Below are 9986 nucleotides of genomic sequence, written 5' to 3' on the forward strand. Positions count from 1 at the left end.
TTATTACTGCGACAAATGAAACAAATAAAGGAGAATGTACACGTGCTACATAATTTTATTAGCTTAGTGTATGCCTCTACATTTGTATTACTTTGCGAACTGTTACACAATAAAAGATGTCACTGAAGTGTGGGATTCTCGGTTATCTTGTACTTTTTTCTGTTTACAATTGCGTCTAAGTTCGGAGTAATTGTTCTTGTGCATTGTAGGCGCAGCGTGCAGTTTAAATTTCGATCAGACAATGCGTTTCTCAGGCGCGTCTTGTTACATTTCATTGCAGAGAACAGTTGTTCACAAACATACGTGGAACCGAACATTGATATTATTGTAGCCGCCAATTTGTGTAAACGAGGAAATCTATCCTGAGGGAAGTGTCTGTAGAATTCCAAAATGTTTTTCTTGTTCTGAAATTTGTCTCTGTATTCTCTGTCGCACTGGAGGTCAATAATTTCTAGTTGCAGCTCAGGACGAATCTCTTCAATATTCGCTGAATACGGAGAAGATAACAGATCAAAATCACTGTCTAGTGCTGCCGGATCTTGAAAGCGTTGATCAAATTCTTCCTTAAGGGCAACTAAACTATGTGAATAACGTTCACAGTCTTTGTGAACATCTTGCACGGATGATAATTTAGGAAAATGAGCTAGATTTCCTGTTCCCAGTTGACTCACCCAAAGCGTCAATTTCATTTTAAAAGTTCGTGTTCGATCTATGAAATGACTAATTAGCAGATCTTTACCTTGTAGTGAAATGTTCAAAGCATTCAGATGGCTAGTTAAATCTGCTAAGAACGCGAGATCACATTTCCATGAAGGCTCTTTCAATTCAGGAACACACATGTTACGAGGGCAGTTCAATAAGTAATGCAACACATTTTTTTTCTCGGCCAATTTTGGTTGAAAAAACCGGAAATTTCTTGTGGAATATTTTCAAACATTCCCGCTTCGTCTCGTATAGTTTCATTGACTTCCGACAGGTGGCAGCGCTGTACGGAGCTGTTAAAATGGCGTCTGTAACGGATGTGCGTTGCAAACAACAGTGATCGAGTTTCTTTTGGCGGAAAACCAGGGCATCTCAGATATTCATAGGCGCTTGCAGAATGTCTACGGTGAGCTGGCAGTGGACAAAAGCACGGTGAGTCGTTGGGCAAAATGTGTGTCATCATCGCCGCAAGGTCAAGCAAGACTGTCTGATCTCCCGCGTGCGGGCCGGCCGTGCACAGCTGTGGCTCCTGCAATGGCGGAGCGTGCAAACACACTCGTTCGACATGATCGATGGATCACCATCAAGCAACTCAGTGCTCAACTTGACATCTCTGTTGGTAGTGCTGTCACAATTGTTCACCCGTTGGGATATTCAAAGGTTTGTTCCCGCTGGGTCCCTCGTTGTCTAACCGAACACCATAAAGAGCAAAGGAGAACCATCTGTGCGGAATTGCTTGCTCGTCATGTGGCTGAGGGTGACAATTTCCTGTCAAAGATTGTTACAGGCAATGAAACATGGGTTCATCACTTCGAACCTGAAACAAAACGGCAATCGATGGAGTGGCGCCACACCCACTCCCCTACCAAGAAAAAGTTTAGAGCCATACCCTCAGCCGGTAAAGTCACGGTTACAGTCTTCTGGGATGCTGAAGGGGTTATTCTGTTCGATGTCCTTCCCCGTGGTCAAACGATCAACTCTGAAGTGTATTGTGCTACTCTTCAGAAATTGAAGAAACGACTTCAGCGTGTTCGTAGGCACAGAAATCTGAACGAACTTCTCCTTCTTCATGACAACGCAAGACCTCACACAAGTCTTCGCACCCGAGAGGAGCTCACAAAACTTCAGTGGACTGTTCTTCCTCATGCACCCTACAGCCCCGATCTCGCACCGTCTGATTTCCATATGTTTGGCCCAATGAAGGACGCAATCCGTGGGAGGCACTACGCGGATGATGAAGAAGTTATTGATGCAGTACGACGTTGGCTCCGACATCGACCAGTGGAATGGTACCGTGCAGGCATACAGGCCCTCATTTCAAGGTGGCGTAAGGCCGTAGCATTGAATGGAGATTACGTTGAAAAATAGTGTTGTGTAGCTAAAAGATTGGGGAATAACCTGGTGTATTGCAATGCTGAATAAAACAACCCCTGTTTCAGAAAAAAAAGTGTTGCATTACTTATTGAACTGCCCACGTATTTATTTCCATGAACATATTTATCCCATCTAATAGGCAAAAAAATCGATTTAATAATTCGCCACGACTAAGCCAGCGGACCTCGCTGTAATAAAGCAGCCTACCATACTGGCTTTCATGCTCAAGAAAGCTTTTAAATTGCCTGTGTTGTAGCCCATGCTTCCTTATATAATTGGTTGTACGAACAACCACACTCATCACATTTTTTAGAGTGATACTCTTTGCACATAAGTTTTCCTGGTGGATCACAAAGGTATCGCCGTTATGTTTTAATTGTATTCAAATGCATGTTATTATTATTATGACCGACCAAATCGTAACAAATCGCGCGGCGTGCGTTTTTAACGATAGCTTTACACTCGCCCAGCCTTTATTCGTGCGATATTATATATAAATATACAGACAGGACCGAAAGATCGATGTCTCTACCGTAACCAATAGAGGCAAATACGCTATTCAAGTTCCGTTACCTCTATCTTGACTCGTATTGTTACATTAGGTTTAAATAGTTCTCAGTTCTTGGGGACTGATGACCTCAGATGTTAAGTCCCATAGTGCTCAGAGCCTTTTTTTTTTTTTTTTTTAGGTGTTCCAGGGTGGTCAGCTATCCACGAAACGACGTTCTGTTTTTCGAGTGGCGTAGCGCACAATGCGTTACACACTACACGTCGTAAACACGTTCAGCCGTGTACAAGTAAATAGAAAGCTAAACTGAAACCATGGACGTGCGACTAAAAGCTTGCGTAGTTTTATTCAATTGTTGCCGACGCGTTCAGTGTGACAGCGGAAGGAAGAAACCGGGGGTGAGGGAGCAGGAGCTTTAACTCTCTCTGCTTGTTCCTCTTCTGTAACGATTTCGCTACGCAGTTGCTTCTCGGTTATCGATTGCACGCAGTTGTGCGGTCAATCAGTGAGACATCATAACTAGATCGAGCTAGAGACCCCAGTCTAAATTTTTAAAATATTGTAAACATAAAGCGAAAAAATGTATCGTCACTAGTTTTTAGTTAAAATACGCAATAACCGTAGAAAAGGAGCCAAATATGCAGATGCATATGCAACATGCAAATGCATATAATCTGGTCTCTAATTATAACACTTAAGCTCATGAAATCATCGACGATGACTGCAATGTAGGAACCAAAATTACTAATGTTGTGTAGGTCGACATCGCACGATTTTTAAACTACAGAAACTTGTCGTCACGTTTGGCAGTTAGCAGTACACCTTGAGGAAGGCGTCTTGCAATAGTCGCCGAAACGTCGGAATTTTATAGTTGACGCTGCGGCCTCAAACGCAGAAGAATTTTATTGACTGTGACAACGAAGATTAGATGGGTAGATCACATAACTAATGAGGAGATACTGAATAGAATTGGGGAGAAGAGGAGTTTGTGGCACAACTTGATGAGAAGAAGGGACCGGTTGGTAGGACAGGTTCTGAGGCATCAAGGGATCACAAATTCAGCATTGGAGGGCAGCGTGGAGGGTAAAAATCGTGGAGACCAAGAGATGAATACACTAAGCAGATTCAGAAGGATGTAGGTTGCAGTAGGTACTGGGAGATGAAGAAGCTTGCACAGGATAGAGTAGCATGGGGAGCTGCATCAAACCAGTCTCTGGACTGAAGACCACAACAACAACGTGACAACGGCCGCGGAAGCCTACATTTACAAATGTAGTGTTGATTTCACAGTTTCAGATCGATCGCGGGAAGGAATTACTTGCATAAAATATCAGGAAGTGTGGGCAGGGAGCGGTTTAAAGTGGAACGACCACATAAAATTCACTATGGGTGAAGCAGCTACAAGATTCATATTGACTGGAAGAGTCCTCAGGAAGTGTAGTAGACATACGAGGGTCACTCCGAAAGAAAAGCACACTATTTTTTTTTAAATCCATCTTTTATTGTACATGTTTGAAAGTTAAACAATGTGTAGATACAGCCTTTAGGAACAATATTTTCATTTCTCCACATAATTTCCATCCCTCTCAGCTGCCTTACGCCATCTTGGAACCGGCGCCTGTATACCCGCACGGTACAATTCTGGAGCAACCTGTTGGAACCACTGTTTGGCAGCGTGCACAAGGGAGTCATCATCTTCAAACCTTGTTCCACGAAGAGAGTCTTTCAGTTTCCCAAAGAGATGATAGTCACATGGAGCCAGGTCAGGACTGTAAGGCGGGTGTTTCAGTGTTGTCAATCCGAGTTTTGTGATCGCTTCCACGGTTTTTCGACTGACATGTGGCCGTGCATTGTCCTGCAACAGCAAAACGTCCTGCTTTTGCCGATGTGGTCGAACACGACTCAGTCGAGCTCGAAGTTTCTTCAGTGTCGTCACATATGCATCAGAATTTATGGTGGGTCCACTTGGCACGATGTCCACAAGCAAGAGTCCTTTGGAATCGAAAAACACCGTAGCCATATTTTTTCCAGCAGAAGGTGTGGTTTTGAATTTTTTTTCTTGGGTGAATTTGCATGATGCCACTCCACTGATTGCCTCTTCGTCTCTGGTGAAAAATGATGGAGCCATGTTTCATTACCTGTCACAATTCTTCCAAGAAATTCATCTCCAACATTCTCGTACTGTTCCAAAAGTTCGCTGCATACCGTTTTTCTTGTTTTTTTGTGAGCCACTGTCAACATCCTGGTAACCCACCAGGCACAAACCTTTTTTAACGCCAACACTTTCAGTATTCTGCAAACACTTCCTTCCCCTATCACAACGTAGTGTGACAATTCGTTCACTGTGATGCGTCTGTCAGCAGTCACCAATTCGTTAACTCTCTGCACAGTGTCTGGAGTGTGTGCAGTACGAGGCCTGCCGCTGCGAGGACAATCCTCAATGTTGCCGTGCCCGGTTTCATCGCGTAACCTGCTCGCCCACCGACTAACTGTACTGCCATCGACAGCAGCATATCCGTACACCTTTTTGAACCGCTTGTGGATGTTTCCCCACTGTCTCCTTTTCACAGCACAGGAATTCTATGACAGCACGTTGCTTCTGACGAACTTCAAGTGTAGCATCCATCTTGAAGACATGCTGTGACAGCGCCACTCACGGGAACAGGTTGAACTAAGTTTGAAAACAAGCGGGAAGGATGTATCTGCACACTGTACGCTTTCACACATGCAGAATGAAAACTGTATTTTTGCAAAAATAGTGTGCATCTCTTTTAGATTGGATTGGATTGTTTGGAGGAAGAGACCAAACAGCGAGGTCATCGGTCTCATCGGATTAGGGAAGGAAGGGGAAGGAAGTCGGCTGTGCCCTTTCAAAGGAACCATCCCGGCATTTGCCTGGAGCGATTTTGGGAAATCACGGAAAACCCAAATCAGGATGGCCGGACGCGGGATTGAACCGTCGTCCTCCCGAATGCGAGTCCAGTGTGCTAACCACCGCATTTTTTTGGAGTGACCCTCGTATGAAGGAGGTAGCTTATAAAAGCCTCGTTCAACCAAAGCCCGAATATTGCTCGTTAGTCTCGGTTCCATACCAGACAGGACAAACAGATAAGATCCAAAGAAGAGCAGCGCATTTCTTTACAAGTTCAATTAATGAGCGCGAAAGTACCAGAGAGAGGCTCAGTGAACTCCTGTGGCAGACGCTGCAAGAGAGGCATTCCGCATCACGGTGTGCTCTACTGCTAAAGTTTCGAGTCCTTACAAGAGTTAATCAATATATTGCTTACTCCTACACTCATGCTCATAAATTAAGAATAATTGCAGAATGTGGTGCCACACAACGTGGCACTACACAAAACTGTCGCTAATAGCATAGGCGCGGTATTGGTGATAAGTTGAGAAAACCGTCCCAAAACACATGTGCTACAAAACGCCACTGTTTCCTGCGCATGTACCACGACATGAATGTGGGATATGATCACCATGTACACGTACACTGACCACACAATGGGTTGGCATACTCTGGATCAGGTGGTCGAGCAGCTGCTGGGGTATAGCCTCCCACTCTTGCACCAGTGCCTGTCAGAGCTCCTGAAGTGTCATGGGGGTTTGAAGACGTGCAGCGATACGTTGACCGAGAGCATCCCAGATGTGCTCAATGGGGTTTGGTCTGGAGAAGAGGCAGGCCACTCCATCCACCTGATATCTTCTGTTTCAAGGTACTCTTCCACGAAGGCACCTTGGTGGGGCTGTGCATTATCATCCATCAGGAGAAAGGTGGGACCCACTGCACTCCTGAAAAGGCAGACATACTGGTGCAGAATGACGTCCTGATACAGCTGACCTGTTACGGTTCCTCTGTCAAAGACATGCAGGGGTGTACGTGCACCAATCGTAATCCCATCCCAGATCATAAACCACGACCTCCATACAGGTCCCTTTCAAGGACATTAAAGGGTTGGTATCTGGTTCCTGGTTCACGCCAGATGAAAACCTGGCCAGAATCGCTGTTCAGACTATACCTGGTCCGTGAACATAACCTGGGACCACTGTTCCAATGACCACGTACTTTACGGGCTCTCCTGTGACCAGGGGTCAGTGGACTGCATCTTGCAGGTCTCCAGGTGAATAAACCGTGTCTGTTCAGTCGTCTGTATGTGTGTCTGGAGACAACTGTTCCAGTGGCTGTGGTAAGGACCCGAGCGAGGCTACCTGCAGTACTCTGTGGCCATCTGTGGGCAGTGATGGTGACGTATCGGTCTTCTTGTGATGTTGTACACTGTGGATGTCCCGTACTGTAGCGCCTGGATAAGTTTCGTGTCTGCTGGAATCGTTGCCATAATCTTGAGATCACACTTTGTGGCACACAGAGGACCCGTGTTGCGACCTGCTGTGTTTGACCAGTCTCCAGTCGCCCTCGTAGTCTACCCCTCATAATGTCATCAATATGTGTTCTTTGAGCCATTTTCAATACACAGTCACCATTAGCACGTCTGAAAACGTCTGCACACTTACTCGCTGCATCGTACTCTGACATGCACCAACACGCCTCTGCATATGTGGACTGCTGCCAGCGCCACGGTGCGACAACCACAGGTCAAATGCACCGCATGGTCATACCTTAAGGTGATTTAAAACCGCAAACCGACCCCCCCCCCCCCCCACCCCAGAGCGTTGTTTCAGCATGTATCAGCATTTCCTTAATTTATGAGCATGAGTGTAGATACAGGGTAGAAAAAAATTGTGTCATAAAATTTTTACCCTCGATATCTGATGCCAGTAGGCACAAAAATTACTAATGTTGTGTAGGTCGACAATGACACCGTTTTTAAACTGCGGATACTTGGCGCCATGCACTCCGATTGGCCGTGGAATTGCTCCGTTGCCGTTCGTCGGTTGACGGGCAGCACTATGGTTGCTGGTTCACACATACAAACGTCCCTCGCTCTGTCGCTGCCCCAGCGTGACACTCAAACACGTATCCAATAGGTCTTGCTGATTGTCTCCAACTCACGTCACAGGCGTTCACACGTAAGCTCTGCTTCAGAGCACACACACACCATCACCTGCGATTTAGTCACACAGTAAGCACGGTGGCACAGTATTCATTTGAAGAACAACGAGATATGGTTTTTGTTTATGGACTAGCCGACGGTAATTAGCACCAAGCTCAACAGTTGTATGCGGAACAGTACCCAGCAAGACGCCACACCCACACTCGCAAACGTTTACAGCAATTCACCGGTGACTTGGCGAAACAGGCTAGTCAGCGGGATATCATGATGATGCTGGAAGACACCGAACTAAATGGATGCTGGCCGTCATCCCTCAAACTGATGAGTGACCCCCAAGTCGTGTCCAGCCGCTCGGGTACTTGTCATAGGTGTTTCCTCGAAGCGCTCGAGAACTGTCTCTTCAAATGTAGAATGCCAGGAATCTTTGAAAGAATTCGACAAAACACCGTTCGACATTACCAAGCTTGTGTGGCGTCAGGGGGTCGCCAGTTCGAGCACCTGCTTTAAGTAAACAATGTCCTGCTGCAAAAACGGCCCTTTTCAGGGCTGACACAACTTGTAAAAGACTTTCTGTATGCGAACATACAGCTGCTGATGGGTTTGTTTCCATTATGTCTTATCATGAAACCTCAATGAATGTGTCGGGACCCTGGTGGTTTCGCCCCCTGGTCCCCTGAGTGGAAGGCTGGCGTGCTACCACCGAGCATGCAGGCTGTCTTGGATACATCGCAATCTCTGGCAGGCAAAGCATTCGAGGTCAAGTGTTGTCCAGAGCATTCGGTGACAGGGCAGTCCAGCGGTCGATTGGAACATGTGGCACCAAGTTTCTGTAGCTTAGAAATTGTACGTTGTCGACCTATACAACATTAGTAATTTTGGTTCCTACTGGCATCAGGTATTCAGGGTTAAAATTTCGTGACGTAATTTTTCTCCACCCCTATATCTCGCGAAATGGCCAGGAGGGTAAGATTTGAGAGACTTGAACCCATACGGAGGCTTACCAACAACTGTTCATCCCGTGAACTGTTTGCGAATAGAACAGGAAAACGGGAAAGTGACACTCCTGCACAAAGTACCCTCCGCCACACACCGCAAAGTAGCTTCCTAAGTACAGATGTAGCTGATGATGTAGATCCAGATGTATATGTCATTTTCAAAGGAACCAAACCTGCATTTGCCTTGTTGATGACAACATCGTAAGAGATGGAAAAGAGCCACCGTGGTACAACAACCGCGTTAGAAAACTGCTGCGGAAGCAAAGGGAACTTCACAGCAGACATAAACATAGCCAACGCCTTGCAGACAAACAAAAATTACGCGAAGCGAAATGTAATGTGAGGAGGGTTATGCGAGAGGCGTTCAATGAATTCGAAAGTAAAGTTCTATGTACTGACTTGGCAGAAAATCCTAAGAAATTTTGGTCTTATGTCAAAGCGGTAGGTGGATCAAAACAAAATGTCCAGACACTCTGTGACCAAAATGGTACTGAAATAGAGAATGATAGACTAAAGGCCGAAATACTAAATGTCTTTTTCCAAAGCTGTTTCACAGAGGAAGACTGCACCGTAGTTCCTTCTCTAGATTGTCGCACAGATGACAAAATGGTAGATATCGAAATAGACGACAGAGGGATAGAGAAACAATTAAAATCGCTCAAAAGAGGAAAGGCCACTGGGCCTGATGGGATGCCAGTTCGATTTCACACAGAGTACACGAAGGATTTTGCCCCCCTTCTTGCAGCGGTGTACCGTAGGTCTCTAGAAGAGCATAGCGTTCCAAAGGATTGGAAAAGGGCACAGGTCATCCCCGTTTTCAAGAAGGGACGTCGAACAGATGTGCAGAACTATAGACCTATATCTCTAACGTCGATCAGTTGTAGAATTTTGGAACACGTATTATGTTCGAATATAATGACTTTTCTGGAAACTAGAAATCTACTCTGTAGGAGTCAGCATGGGTTTCGAAAAAGACGATCGTGTGAAACCAAGCTCGCGCTATTCGTCCACGAGACTCAGAGGGCCATAGACACGGGTTCCCAGGTAGATGCCGTGTTTCTTGGCTTCCACAAGGCGTTCGACACAGTTCCCGACAGTCGTTTAATGAACAAAGTAAGAGCATATGGACTATTACACCAATTGTGTGATTGGATTGAAGGGTTCTTAGATAACAGAACGCAGCATGTCATTCTCAATGGAGAGATGTCTTCCGAAGTAAGAGTGATTTCAGGTGTGCCGCAGGGGAGTGTCGTAGGACCGTTGCTATTCATAATAAACATAAATGACCTTGTGGATGACATCGGAAGTTCACTGAGGCTTTTTGCGGATGATGCTGTGGTATATCGAGAGGTTTTAACAATGGAAAATTGTACTGAAATGCAGGAGGATCTG

The sequence above is a fragment of the Schistocerca americana genome, chromosome 11, assembly GCF_021461395.2.
Source record: "Schistocerca americana isolate TAMUIC-IGC-003095 chromosome 11, iqSchAmer2.1, whole genome shotgun sequence".
In the NCBI taxonomy this organism is placed as follows: domain Eukaryota; kingdom Metazoa; phylum Arthropoda; class Insecta; order Orthoptera; family Acrididae; genus Schistocerca; species Schistocerca americana.